Raw genomic sequence first — 14,264 nt, 5'->3', positions numbered from 1 at the left:
TGCTAATGGTTTTCTTCTACAGTCAGTTGTAGCTCTTTTAGGTCAATTGCTGTCTGGTGGAGACAGTTTGAAGAGAATTAAGCTGAGCAAGATAGTCCAAGTTAGTTACTGTCTACATGTTTATAGCTAGTTAAAGCTAAATTGTTAGCCACTAGTTACCTGAATTTGAAGGTAGCTATGTCTCCTATCAAAATTGCAATACAGACCCAAACAATGTTGTTTGCTTTCAGCTTGACTCTGTCAACACAGGCTAATTGCAAAAACATGCCTCTACCTACATTTTTGCAAAATTCCAAAAACGTACCTATAGGCCAACATACAATTCACTGCCGTTTCCAGCTGAAATGAACACTAGAGGCAGTAAAACACCAGCAACTTTTATTATTTTTCATGCAAATTATGATTACAGCAGTAGATTATCAATTAATCATCATTTTCACCATAGCACATTGTTGGTGCACTAGTGTATTTTGATGTTTGCATCACATAACCAACTCCATATGTATGGCTTTTCTGATGTAGTAAACTTGCTCTGTAGCGCACCCGGTACAGCATTGCTCTTACGAGTTCCATAAAACACGAATCACGATAGGTCTTTAAGAGTCTTAAAGACTTGTAGAAACAAGCTAAAATGTCACTGTTGCTTCAGCAAATGCATTTTTATCTCACATTTGCTTTTGTTAACACTATTGCTTAGGTTTAGTGTAGGTGCTATGTTCTAGCGTCACTCACAGGACATTTCATTTCCGAAATGCCTCGATGGATACAAGTACCAACGTAATAAAACCTTGCCGGATTCATGTGTTTCTGTTTTAGATCAAATTTAGCATGCTTTTAGACTTTCCACTTGGAAAGTGTCACAAAACGTGCAAGAAGCAACATAGTTTTTTTTTTCAGAGAAGTCACCACAGGACTGGGTTGGACTATGTCTTCGTCCACCAATGGCAGAGAGTTTGGGAATCTGCTTTTCTCTCTCTCTCTCTTAAAAGGATTCAAAATACCATAGAGTTTCCACTTGGAAAGTGTCACAAAACGTGCAAGAAGCAACATAGTTTTTTTTTTTCAGAGAAGTCACCACAGGACTGGGTTTTCGTCCACCAATGGCAGAGTGTTTGGGAATCTGCTTTTCTCTCTCTCTCTCTTAAAATGATTCAAAATACCATAGAGTACACACCCAAACCTATCGAAGAGGCCAGCATGTTTTGATGTGTGCCATCTTCATAGAGGCTTGAAAAACACGTCCCCGGAAGAAAGTTAAAATACGGGCTGATTAATTTTGACCTTATTTAAGCTTGAGGTGATTGAGAGCTGGTGAAGATGAGGTTTGACTTCCTTTCTCTGGCTCCAGCAAGATTTGATTAAAGACACCATCAATGAAGACACAGTTTCACCAACTCTCCCGCTCCACCTCGTTTCTCATCAACTCCCCCTTAAAATGTGGAGTTTAAGACATCAGAACGACAGGGGTGGGAAGAGAGAAAGCGAGGGAAGAGATAAACTGTTGGACGCTTCATTACTCTTATTGTCACATTAACATTCAGGACTTCGGCTTTTCAATGCACCCCGTACAGGCATTAAAGGATCTCAATAATCCATACAAGTATGTTCATAAAAATCAGATTACAAACGCATCACTCTACTGCTGACAGTTATTGCAAATAAAGTGGAGAGAGAGAGGACAGTGGAGGGTTATTGATGCTATTTTGTAGGTCTCCATGAGGGAGAGAGAGCGTGGTGGTTTAATATGATGCTATGGGAACCTTGTCATGTGAGCCAATCACAGTGCCAGACTATTAACGCATCATCAAGGAAGTTCTAAATCAAAAGACTGACACACTCTGCTACAGTGACAGGTTACAGTCTAATAAATCAACACAGCCAAGCATTTAGTCTGTGCTTTATGATATTCGAATGCACAACGCAATTAACCTCAGATTATTATAATGACATCAGGAGAGAAAGTAACAGATCGGAGAAAGAACAGAACCGCTAATGTGCTGAGGGACCTTATTTATTTATTTTCATTTATCTGCACGCATACGATTAGCCTCCGAGGTGTTGAGGGAATTTTAGACATTTTACGAAAGCGTGAGCATCAAATGCGGGCAGTGACTTATTGATAGCGGCGTCAGCTTTAACCTTTGCTCACAGCCGAAGTCTGGTCCTGAGGGAACCGCAGAAAAATGAGCTTTGATGCCCCCGGCCGGCCCTCGCCCTTTAGAGAAAAAGAGAAAGAGAAGCGATAGAAGGAGTCTGCACCATGGGCATGTTCGGTGAACCCCAAAGAAGCTGTTGTGCCGGAATCGATGAAGTGCTGTCCTTGGAGTGTTCTGGAGTGTGGCTGAGGGGCTGGTGTTAGTTGTGTGCAATTATAGGTCATGTGGCACTCAAAGTGCAGTGTGTCATGGTCAGTGTCATATACTCATGAGATTACTGCTCTTTAAACAACTGATTTGTTGCTTGGTTTGCTACTCCTGACAGGTAGATTGAGACTCGCTGACAAATTTGACCCATTCTGGGTCAGTCCTTGCTGAACAGACTACAACCCTTCCTTTCCCACTGAATGTGACATACCTCGACTGATACCAAGTTTTGCTCTCATCCGGTGGTGTCAGTGTGGTCATTTCGATACATCACTTAAATTGAAGTGTCCCCAACTAAGCAAGCCAAAAGGTGACAGTGGCAAGGAACCCACACTCCATCAGAAATGGAGAAAAAAACTTGGCAGAAGACAGGCTCAGATGCTCCTCTGGCCTAATGGGGAACCAGTTCTCCTTACTTCTGGCTCAGATGGGGGACCAGTTCTCCTGTGGTCTTTGCTTAGGGTCTGGTTTCTTCTTACACCAATTACACTATTTCGATTTTGAGCACCTAACCCAACCGCTACCCCTGATCCTTACATTTGTCAATATCAAACAAAGGATATAACAGACATATGCAACTATAGTCACAATTAAAAAAAAAAAAAGACAAACATTCCAAGTCTTCTGAAGCTAAATTATTAATTTGCATAAGGAACAGACCCAAAAGTGATCACCGCCTCAAGCCATAACGTTCAAATCATAAACACATTACAAATTGCCACATGAAAGAAGCGTTATGTTAGAGTTGATTGTTGTGTGCTTTGTGACTGATTGCATCATGTTAATGTTAAGATTTATCTTTTGAATGAGATGTGACTTTGTTAATGGAGCGGGAATATTTTCAGCGATTAACGCATGAAGTTTCACTCTGTTCCTCACAAAAAGATATTGTATGACTCCAGAGGACTTGGGATATAACACGGGCTGATTGTAATGCTTATACTGTTTTCTGGTCAGTTTTTGCCCTAAATACCTGTGACTGTACTTTTGTCTGACTGTTACGTGTTTTATATTGTTGAGAAATTGTTTAGGGAAGGGTTGTGGTTAGGTGCTCACTTTTACAAATGCATGCAAAGAATTAAGGGATCTGACGCACAAGGCAAACAATTGAAGTAATGGAGTAACTTGCACATTGAAAAAAATTTGCCCAGTGCGTTAAAAACTGACGCCAAGGGGTCCTGACCAAGAGTCAATATGTGACGAGTTGGGAGTGAGAACATGTTGGTAAATCTAGCATTAAGTTCATCTTTGGAAGTGGTCCATTGAAGAAGTCTGCAAACTTGTAAATAGGGCTTTGTTTTCTGCAGTTCAGTAAAATCCTGTATACACAAATGCTCAGGATTTGTGTAAAGCTAATCAGATTGGATTTTGCAAGAGCTCCATTATGTGTGCCGCATGCATAAAATTGGCCTCAAACAGTCTGTTAGCGCTCTACGGCAGTGACGTCTGAGACTATGGAGCACCTTGCCATCTTAACATTTGCATCAGGTTTGTTTATTTCGGAAATTGAAAGAGAGCCTTGAATATAAACCAGTCATTTGTGTTTCAGAACTGAAAAAAAAAGGATGTCAGAGGAGCAGTGGATAGTCAGTGCGATTGATGCAGAGGGTGAAGGATTAGGAGAAATGATGAAAGAGGGAGGATCTGGGAGGAGAGGGAGGGAGCACGACTCAGCGGGAGACGGATAGGCCAGAAGATGGAGAGAGAGGGAAAGAATGAAAGATGTGATAGGCATCTCAGGGAGCCATCAAAAACTTCACTGTGGAGAAAAGAAGGGAAAAAAGAGAACTGACAACAGCGGCAAGGGAGAAAACGTGTTTTGACAGACATCCTGCACTTGATGAAATCTTACCTTGCCACTTCGATGAGACACACACTCACGAACACACTCCGAGGCCTGACAAACACCCTGCTGCTTAATTATTCATGTCAGAAAACGCAATTATCCGGCACACTAATGTGGCCAGTGGCGGCGTGAGAGCATTAGAACAACACAACTCACACACACAAGCAGTTCCATCGTGTAAACAAAAAGCCCACCGTGTTCTTCTGCCGGCTGTCTGGTCTGCACTGACCGCAATTTATCGTTCCTTTTGATCTCCCAGTGTGCACTGCTGAGAACGCTCAGAAGTTACGCGTGTTTGCGACCACTGCTAAGCCAGAGTGATAAGCGGAGATTGTACATCACCTCCTTCCCTCTGCAAAGTAAATAACTCATTGTGAAGACTTCAGCCAAGCCAGGCAAAGGGAACAAAGGAACGAGAGTAAATGGGAATTACCTCCAAAGCTTTGGCTGGAGATGAAACTGTGTTGATTGATATTAGCATGTTAACTGGTAGCGACAAGGAGTCTTGAGTGTGGATGGACTCATGGGGATGCTTTGTTTTGCTTTGCTTTCATTTGTTTTGTTTTGCCTTTTGTTTTGTTTAAATTTGCCTTGCTTTTGATTTTTGGGCTTTGCTTTGCTTTGTTTCGCTTTGCATTTGCTTTCGTTTTCGCTTTCGCTTAGCTTTTGTTCTTTTGCTTTGTTTTGCTTTGCTTTTGCTTTTGCTTTTGCTTTTGTTTATTGTTTTTTGCTTTCTGCTTTTCGCTTTTTGCTTTTTGGGCTTTGCTTTTGCTTTGTTTAGCTTTGCTTTTTCTTTTTCTACATTGATCAATGTAGCCAATCACCGTTTTGAAAAAAATGTAGTTTTGCACATCCCTGCTAGATGGAACATGACTAATGGGGAGAAATGGAACAGAACGATTCTTGAGACATTTGAACCTTTTTGTGAATTTGACACAATGTCTTAATTCACTATGGCATTATTGTGCATAGATTGGCAATATAAAATGGTGCAAATGGTGCATCCATGGCTCACCCCAAATACTTAAGGTTGATTTATATGTACTTGAGCGCTCGAGCAGCCCAAATTACCAAAATGCACAGTCCTAGTCTTGACTGCAGTTGAGCCTTTAATGGCAAACTTGACAGATCAGAATGAAATCTTTGAGCAGTTTTGAGTAGGTTTGTTTGTACTCTTGAAACTGTTTCGTATGCATCATTTTCTGGCTCAACTTCCTTGAAAATAACCCTATGAATGACGATGAGCTTTTTCTATTCATGTTCAAATAATACGCCCATCTGTAGTCAATTGGAGCTCTCTCCAAATTGAAGTTGATGATCACGACTGTTGCCTTGTTCAAACATACAATAACTGCAACTCGTCAATGCTCTTGGCTGCGCCAATCCAATCCAAATCCCCCAGAACGGTCCAGATGACAGGGTGTATGGGAACCTCGTCACAGAACAGTAATTAAACACTACATTAAATTCCTCTTCATGACCAGTTCAGACTTCTCGTGGATCCATTAGAGGCTGAATCTGCCAAGCTAAGAGAATCTTAATTGCGCAATTAATTTGAACGCTGATGTCTACTGACAGTTGGATTTATGGTGTCTATTGAGGCCAGATCCAGACAAATGTATGACAGGTTCTATTTTAATACGTCTGATGAGTTGGCTTGATATCCCGCTAGTGACACCCGTTTCACCAGTCATCAGAAAATCTGTTGTTTTTTTTCTGAACTTGTTCAGAAAGATGCAAGTTATTGTTTTTGAGTTATTGTTGCTCATTTCCTGTTTTGTTCCAGTTTCTCTCACTTCACTGTGAGGAGCGTTTCTATTTTTAAATGTTCTTTGGAAGGATTCTGTGAATGTTAAATTGTTAGGAAACGACAACAGCAATCCAACTTTTGTTTTTCCCAAATGGTCGCAATTATTCACAGCAGATCATATCATCGTTTCTCAGAATCACTTTGTACGCTCACACTTGCACACTCGTCTTTTCTAGTGTCAACAGAAAGGTCAGGTTTCGACATTTATTTCCCCATGAAGCCATTTTTGCTTTAAATCTGTTCACTGGATGTGGGAAACTTTAGAAACTCAGAGTGGGAAGAAATCAAATCAACATGTTACCTGAACACTGGAGACTAGACTTGAGTTGTTAAATTAGAGATTGCTGGATGTGTTGATGGGAATGGTTGAGAGAGCTCTTTTGTAAGCTCTGGGAAATAGGAAGCATGTTTGTTCGTGCTCAACAAGTGCCTCTGATTGCCCGAGAGCTGTAGCCATCATTCACAGGTAGCCTTAAAACACAGACAGCATTGGTGTGTTCACAATGGCATACTACCTACTGTTTTTGAAAGGACGTAGCATGCAGTATACATATATCTGTATGTTTAGTTTGTTTTCAGAATTTGCAGTGTAAGGATCTGTTCACACAGGGCATTTTTGTGTCCATCTACACTATTTTTTCATTGTTGGTCTGATTGTTTTGTTGCAAACCTAGGCAGAATTGTGGATATAAAATACACTGCAAAAGCTTTCATTTAAAGCAATAGTTCTCTCTCTCTCTCTATCTCACACACACACATGCACAAAAACACAAATAAAACAAACAAACAAAAAAAATTGCTGAAAATGTATTCACCCTCAGGTCATCCAAAATGTAGATGAGTTTGTTTCTTCATCAGATTTGGAGAAATGTAGCATTGCATCACTGTCTCAGCAATGGATGCTCTGCAGTGAATGGGTGCCGTCAGAATGAGAGTCCAAACAGCTGATAAAAACATCACAATAATCCACAAGTAATTCACACCACTCCAGTCCATCAGTTGAAGCCAAAAGCTGAAACAAATCCATCATTAAGACATTTTTAACTTCAAGCCAAGCTCATTCTGATGGCACCCATTCACTGCAGAGGATCCATTGGTGAGCAAGTGATGGAATGCTTCCTTTAAATTAAAGTTATTGCAGTGTATGTTATATCCACAGTTCTGCCCAGGTTTGTAATAATTGCCAGAGCTGTGATTTTAAACCTGACGGACTGTTTCGTAGATGGATGTGTTGATTGCAGACAGGTGTTGTTCTGTGCTGATTGCTGATGAGACGCCCCTGAAGCACAAATGACACTCTTATGTGAGTTTCGTGTGTCATATGATGTCCAGATCTGTTGTGTTACCATCCCGTTTTACTGTTTCCATAGCAACGGCTAGTGGAGGAAGTGAGCTTGGGCAGAAGGGGAATCCCGCTTGATTAAGATAATTAGCCTCTTTCTTATTTAATAGGTGTGTCTTTGTGGTTTTGTCCCAAATTACAGCCCGTTGGTTTCATCTGTCATAACCCTGACCACATCTCGTCAGTCTCCACACCACAGTCAGATCCTTAGGGAATTATTAAAAATACAACCAAACGTTCAATCAAAATGTCTGATGGCCACATTTCATTTGTGTTCGGTCTCTAAAAGTGTCTTTGATATAATTATCTTTTGTCAAAGTTATGTTATGCCTTTAAGCCATTGTCAGAGTCGCAGTGAGGTAACTTCTGCTCACGAGGTGTCGACGCGAGACCTGCGGTCCTGTTGCTGTCCTTGCTGGCAGCTGTTAGCCAGAGTGTTTCATCTGAGATGTCGTGACGGCAAAATGGGCTCTGTACCAGGGGATCGGAGCCGTTTCTGAGCCAAGATAGCTATCAGGATCTATTTGTAACTTGGCAGTCTCTCTGGGTTTTTTAACGGCGAATGAATTATCACATTCACTAGGACCTTGGCTCTCTCACCTGCCGAGAAAAAAGTAGTACTGTAAGACCCTTAAATCAGTGACTGTTATTATTCATTCAGAAAAGAATAGAAAAGAAAAGAAAAAAAAAAGAAAAACTTCTGAAGTCTTTGAAAGTTCGGAACAAGTTTTGTATAATATCTGAATTTATTCAGAATGATTTAGGTAAGATACTTAGGTTTTGGATACTTAGGATACATATTTAGGTTTGACACAAAAGTGACTCGTTATTTCATGAATTTGCACCAATATTCTTTTTTTTTTTTCAGATGCTTTTTCAGGTTTTTAGAGCATAAATTATATTTCTTTCTTTCTTTCTTTCTTTCTTTCTTTCTTTCTTTCTTTCTTTCTTTCTTTCTTTCATTGTTTGTTCAATTTATCAGTTTTGTTTGCTTGTTCTTTAGTCATTAGGAAGTTTGTTTGTTTGTTTGATTTATTGTTTTTACTACTTGTTTACTCTTTTGGTTTCTTTGTTCATTAATGTATGCTTTCCTTTGTTAGTCTAATTTCTTTATTTTATAAGTTTTCTTCTTTCATTTATAAGATATTTTGTTTGATCTTTGTTAGTTTAATTTCTTTTTTCTTTTCTTTTCTTTTTTTTCTCACTTGTGTCTGTCTGTGTCCATTATCGTTATTTATTTATTTTTCTTTCTTTCGTTTTCATTAATTTATGCATTCCTTTGTAAGTCTTTTTTTTTCTTTATTCCAAAAGTTAGTTTTTTTTCCCTTTTGTAAAATATTTTGTTTTGTTAGTTTCTTTCATTTTTTGTTTTCTCTCTCACTTCTGTCTGTCCATTTTTTTCTTGTTTTTTTTCTACCTCTCTTCTTCCTCCTTTCTCCCTCAAAACAATTTTTTTCCTTTTTTTTTTGTCTGTTTTAGCTTGCTAGCTAATTAGTGGTGCATTAAAAAGTAAATGAAAAGTATAAAAAGTTCTGCATGGAGCTGACTACAGCACTATAGTGAATTGACATAAATTTAGGCATGCTTTAAAGTCTGAAACTACAATCAGAATTCAAAATGGATTCATATGTCTTAAAGGTATCTGCATAAACGCTGTTTTTAACACAGCAGGTCAGAAAACCTCCAAAGCTGCAAAGGCGACATCCATTAACCGCTCATCCTAATCTCCTCTTCATCCAGAGCCCATATTTTTTTAGGATAGTCAAGCATGGAGAGTCACTCTCTCTTTTTAAGCACTACGCCTGGCATCCCTACTGTGAAAATTACCTCACCCGTTTCCATTAGCCGAACTGGCACACTTAAGTTCAATTGCTTGTTCGAACCCTTTTTACTCCCTTGAAATCATTCCCTTGTTTTTTCCCTTTCTTTCTCTTTTCCCCCGCAGCTTGCAGATGAGAAGCCATTCCCTTCACAAGCACTTTTATGGGCCGCATTAAAAACGTGTCAGTTTGCGCGGCTGCAAATTGGGAAAGCCAAGCACTTCCATAATTAAACCTAATGTCGCAAATTGCATTGGAAGACAATAGCATTCTGCTAGCATTTTTTTCTTTTCGTTTCACAAAACAGTTTTGAGCTGCCACCTGTTTTTGTTTAGCACTTTTTCTCTCAGCTGTGACAGCAATTAGCCTAGCTGTTCATATGGAGCGGCCGCTGTACAGCGCTGATAAACAAGCTCGTTTAGAGCAGTTTTGGGACAGGCAGAGCTTGCTGAGAGCATGTGGTGTAGTCAAGCACAGTTAGGTCTCAACCGCGATGTCGTGCTTGTAGCAGATACGCGTTTATGTGTACAACAAAATGCTGGTAATGATCAAATATTGGCTCATTATAAAACATAACATCCTCTGTAGGCATATTGTCAGCTTATTAAGTATAATCAAAATAAGATAAGCGCACTGAAGGCAGTGTTGTAGGGCTGATCGATGCATCGTATTTTAATCGTTGACATGATTTTTGCTGATCTTGATTTAATAAGCATAATCATCTACGATATTTGCCTGCTGGTTATTTATAATGAAAAATATTTATTTTAATGTGGCATCTTGCATTGGTAACAAGCCTCCACAAGCTTTCTTGGTTGCGGTTGCCAGATTTCAAGAGCTCAAATCCCCCAATCAAGGCTTTTTTAATAAATCAGTACAGTTTCTGATCAGTGGTTTACTTAATCTTCCCAACCTGGCAACCATGCACAGGCACTCTCTCTGCAATACGCAGGGTTGCCAGGTCCCAGAAAAATCCCAGAAAACCCCGCCAAAAAGAATAAAAACTAGCCCAATCTTCTCCCTGCCTGATCACAGTCGACAGCTGCGGGATTCCCATAAACGGCCTTAAAATAAACATTTTGATTTTATGTATTGTATGCTTTGAATCTTATTTTGATTACTGTAACTAGACATGCTTATTCAATTATTTAATCTGTATTTTATTCCTCTTCAGTTACTTTATTTTTTGTTAATTTTAATTCTTCTTTTACTGTCTTTGATTTTAATTTTCAGGACTTTGCATGATATATTGTTTAAAATATAACCTGCAAATGTAAATAACATTCTCACAATGTGTTAAACTGATATACAGTAGCATCCATAAAAGCCAATTTGAGTCAATTTTTATAGCATTTTTCACAATATACACCAAAGCAGCTTTACAGAAAATCATGATGCTTTGTTTATAATTTATTTATACCTTAAATGGGGTCATATGATGCGATTGCAAATTTTTTTGGTTACAAGCTCTTGGTGCATGAAGAAGATCTGTAAAGTTGCAAAGACTAAAGTCTCAAATCCAAAGAGATATTCTTTATAAAAGTTAAGAGTCGACCACGCCTACCTAAAATGGCTCGTTCTAACACGCCCCCACATGTCTACGTCACTATGTGGGAAGATTTGCATAACGCCGCCCAAATGTTCACGCAAAGAAAGAAGGCGTAACTTTTATTCTCGCTGTAGTATTGTTGCTGCCGCCATGTCATGAAGATGCTGTGTGTTTCCTTTAATGCAAGATTTGCTCAAAAACAGTTATCTTTCACATCGTCGATTACACTTTTGTTTTTGAACAATTCACTGCGACTAAATCTGTAAGCAAACCATGCGAGTTGACATTCTTTTTATTTGTGCTTATGTGAAAGTGCAGTAATTCTGATCAAATGTAAAACAAAACAAATTAAAATGACAATAACCGTCTTTTTTTTTGTTGAGCAAAATAATCATGATCAACTGTTTAACCATTATCGTGCAGCCCTGCAATGCTGCTAACATTTCTTGGTTTCTTCTTTTGACCTAGTATTGGGAATTTGGTTGCTTGTAAATATATGTATGAATGAGGTGTTTGACTTCACTTCTCCAGCTCCTCGAGTCACCTTGGCTTTAGGTGCTGAGCTGTGACAGTTCTTTCGCTCCTCTCTTCCTCTCGAAGCTTTGAATGTCTCATCTAATCTCCTTCTCTCTCTCTTTCTCGGGTCTTCAGGTCTAATTGTACCTGAAAGTCTTGAATGTGCATTAGTCAGAGGTGTTTAATATGCAGTCTTTATCAGAAGGTGGCGGGCCAAAGAAACAGTGGTGAGAAATTTCATGTTTCTATACTTATCATGCACAGGCCTTCTTTGCAATTACATACTTGACTGATTTCTTTTAGCCTCTTAAATTCATTTCCAGTGACCTTTATGTCGTTGCCCCGTTCGGGCGAGAAAGTTTCAGCCATGCTAAATGTTTCAAACCTCGGCAGCAGTTTGAAGCTAGAGAGCAACATTTATATTTTTATTTCTCTGTTTTACTTTCTTCATCTATTCCCTCCATTACATTGTTTATTCTTTCTTAAGTTTGGTCATTATTTATTTATATATTTTTAAGCTTGATGTTGTTGTTTTGTTTGTTTTTCCTCTCATGTGTTTGTTTTTTTCCTGCATTCACTGATTTGTTTGTTCATTTCTTTTTGTTAGATGTTTATTTGTCTGTTTTTCTTTTGTTTTTGGTTTGTTTGTTCAATAATCCTTTCTTTAGTTTGTCTGTTAAATTGTTTGTTTATTCTTTTCCATTTTTGTACTTGCTTTGTCTTTTGTTTGTCCTTCAGCTTGTTTGTTTTATCTTCACTGATTTCCTTTTGTTAGTTGTTTATTTTGAGGGTGTTTTTCCTTTGATTTTGGTTTCTATATTTGTCTGTTCATTGTTCTTTCTTTTTCTTTTGAATGATTTTTGATACATTTTTACTTTTGTTCTGATTCTTTAATTCGATTGTTCATAATTTTTTTTGTTTGTTTCTGTCTCTTTTGTCTGTCTGTATATCTTTATTTCTTAGGGAGCAAAATTAATATTTTAATTTCTTTCTTTCCCTTCCTTCTCTCTTCCCTCTACACTGTAAAAAAAGTCCCGTAAAAAATGGTAAATGACTGGCAGCTACGGCTGCCAGACAAAAACCGTAAAATTAAAGTAAAATATCATAATTGAAACAAGGAAAAATCTGTAAAATATTTTATTTTCTGTAAAACCTTTAATGAAAATTTCTGTAAAATTATTGTTTTTGCACTGTATTTCAATTAAGATATTTTACCTTAATTTTACGGTTCTTGTTTGGCAGCCGTAGCTGCTAGTCATTTACCATTTTTTTTACAGGACTTTTTTTTTTTTACAGTGTATTATGTTGTTGATTCTTTCTTCATTTTTTCTTTAAATTGTTTGTTTGTTCTTTTTTGTTTGTTTTTGTTACTTGGTTAGTCTTTTGATTGTTTTTCCTCCGGTTCATTTGTTTGTTTATTTGTTTTTCTTTGTCTACTGATTTGTTTGTTCATTCCTTCTTTTCGTTAGTTTTTGTTTTTGAGGGTGTTTGTTTTTTTTTGGTTTGTTTTTTGTTTTGTTTATCAATCTATTCTCTCTTTTGAAAGTGTGTTTATTTCATAAAGTAGGTTATTTTTTTTATTTTGTTAGAACTTTTGTTTGTTCTTTGTTTCTTTCATTCATTCGTTAATAACTTTTGGTTTGTTTTTCCTTTGCTTTTCTTTCTTTCTTTCTTTCTGGATAATCTGTCTGTATGTCCCAGTGGAGTAGTGAGAGTGAATGCTAGACATCTGCTTTTCTCTGTGTGTGTGTTCAGACGTTGTCTTATCTCTCATGGGCTCTTCTCTTCATTGTCTGTTCACTGAGAGTATAATTCAAGCTCTGGAAACAAAAGCATGTAATGAATGCACACCATCCATTCTGCTTATGAATGAATTAATTACTCCCGAGCACAATGGACCAGGTTGAGCTGGATGCGCCCTTTATAAAGTCATGCACTTTTCCTCTGTCAGTGTGTGAAAGAAATGTGCAGTGTTATGAAGGCTTGTGAAAATGAACCTGCTGTTTATAACACAATTTCAGACCTTCAAACAAACTGTTGCATGTTATAAAAAATGTATAGTGACTTTGGGGTAAGGTACTTTAAGCTGTTTCTTTACAATACATCAGACGCATAGCTTGGGGATCCTTGGACCTCTGTGTGGCTGAGAGATTCAGTTTTTAAAGTGTACTAAAATATGTGTATACAAGTCACATGCAAGTAAAACTGTCCTCCTATTGGCCAGAGTGCACTATATGTGATAAGTATGAACAATATATGAACTGCGATAAGTAATGCGCTCACCTGCTTTTTACATAACACATTTCTTATTTTGAATTGTGATACAGCTTGGTTCATTGGTCCAATGGGTCAGATTACTTTCTCACCACAATTGAATGGCAAGAATTAGTTTTCAGTCAGGCCGAGTTCACCTCGTTCTGGAGATCTCTGACCGATTACTCTGGTGCAGATCCAGGCATGATTGCTGTGTTCATATTTGCATATAAGCCAACCTGAGGGAGAAAGCATGCCAGGTTTAGAAACAAACGCTCTAAAAGTATTATGAATTGAGTTTGCCTCACATATGTATGCTACTGACATAAATGATAACTCCATTCATGCAGTTAATTCATGTATATATTTTACGAACAGATTAATTTAATTCATTAATTTGTTCATTAATTGTTTCTGTTTTTGTTTTGAATGTTATTTTTATACTTATTGCTAGTTTTATAAATATTTAATTGATTGGCATTTTGTTCTTTCTCTCTTCTGTTCATGTGTTTGTTCATTTACTTTTGTTTTTTTAGCTTTTATTTGCTTTGTTTTTGTGCTTTGATGTGTTTTTTTTGTTTTGCTTTTCTTTGCTTTTTTGTTTTGCTTTGCTTTTGCTTTTTTGTTTTGTTTTGCTTTGCTTTTTTTGTTTTGCTTTGCTTTTGCTTTTTTGTTTTGGTTTGCTTTTGCTTTTTTGTTTTGGTTTGCTTTTGCTTTGCTTTTTTGTTTTGTTTTGCTTTTGCTTTTGCTTTTGCTTTTTTGTTT

General features: G+C 37.7%; 1 protein-coding gene across 1 annotated transcript in view; it reads left to right on the top strand.

The window, feature by feature from the left end:
- Window positions 1–14,264, top strand: part of LOC107692754 (partitioning defective 3 homolog) — a 444,353-nt gene that overhangs the window by 225,894 nt on the left and 204,195 nt on the right. The gene's annotated exons all lie outside the window — the stretch shown is intronic.

Source organism: Sinocyclocheilus anshuiensis, unplaced genomic scaffold (genome assembly GCF_001515605.1).
Source record: "Sinocyclocheilus anshuiensis isolate Anshui unplaced genomic scaffold, SAMN03320099.WGS_v1.1 scaffold762, whole genome shotgun sequence".
Classification (NCBI taxonomy): domain Eukaryota; kingdom Metazoa; phylum Chordata; class Actinopteri; order Cypriniformes; family Cyprinidae; genus Sinocyclocheilus; species Sinocyclocheilus anshuiensis.
This window is presented reverse-complemented; position numbering and strand designations above follow the sequence as displayed.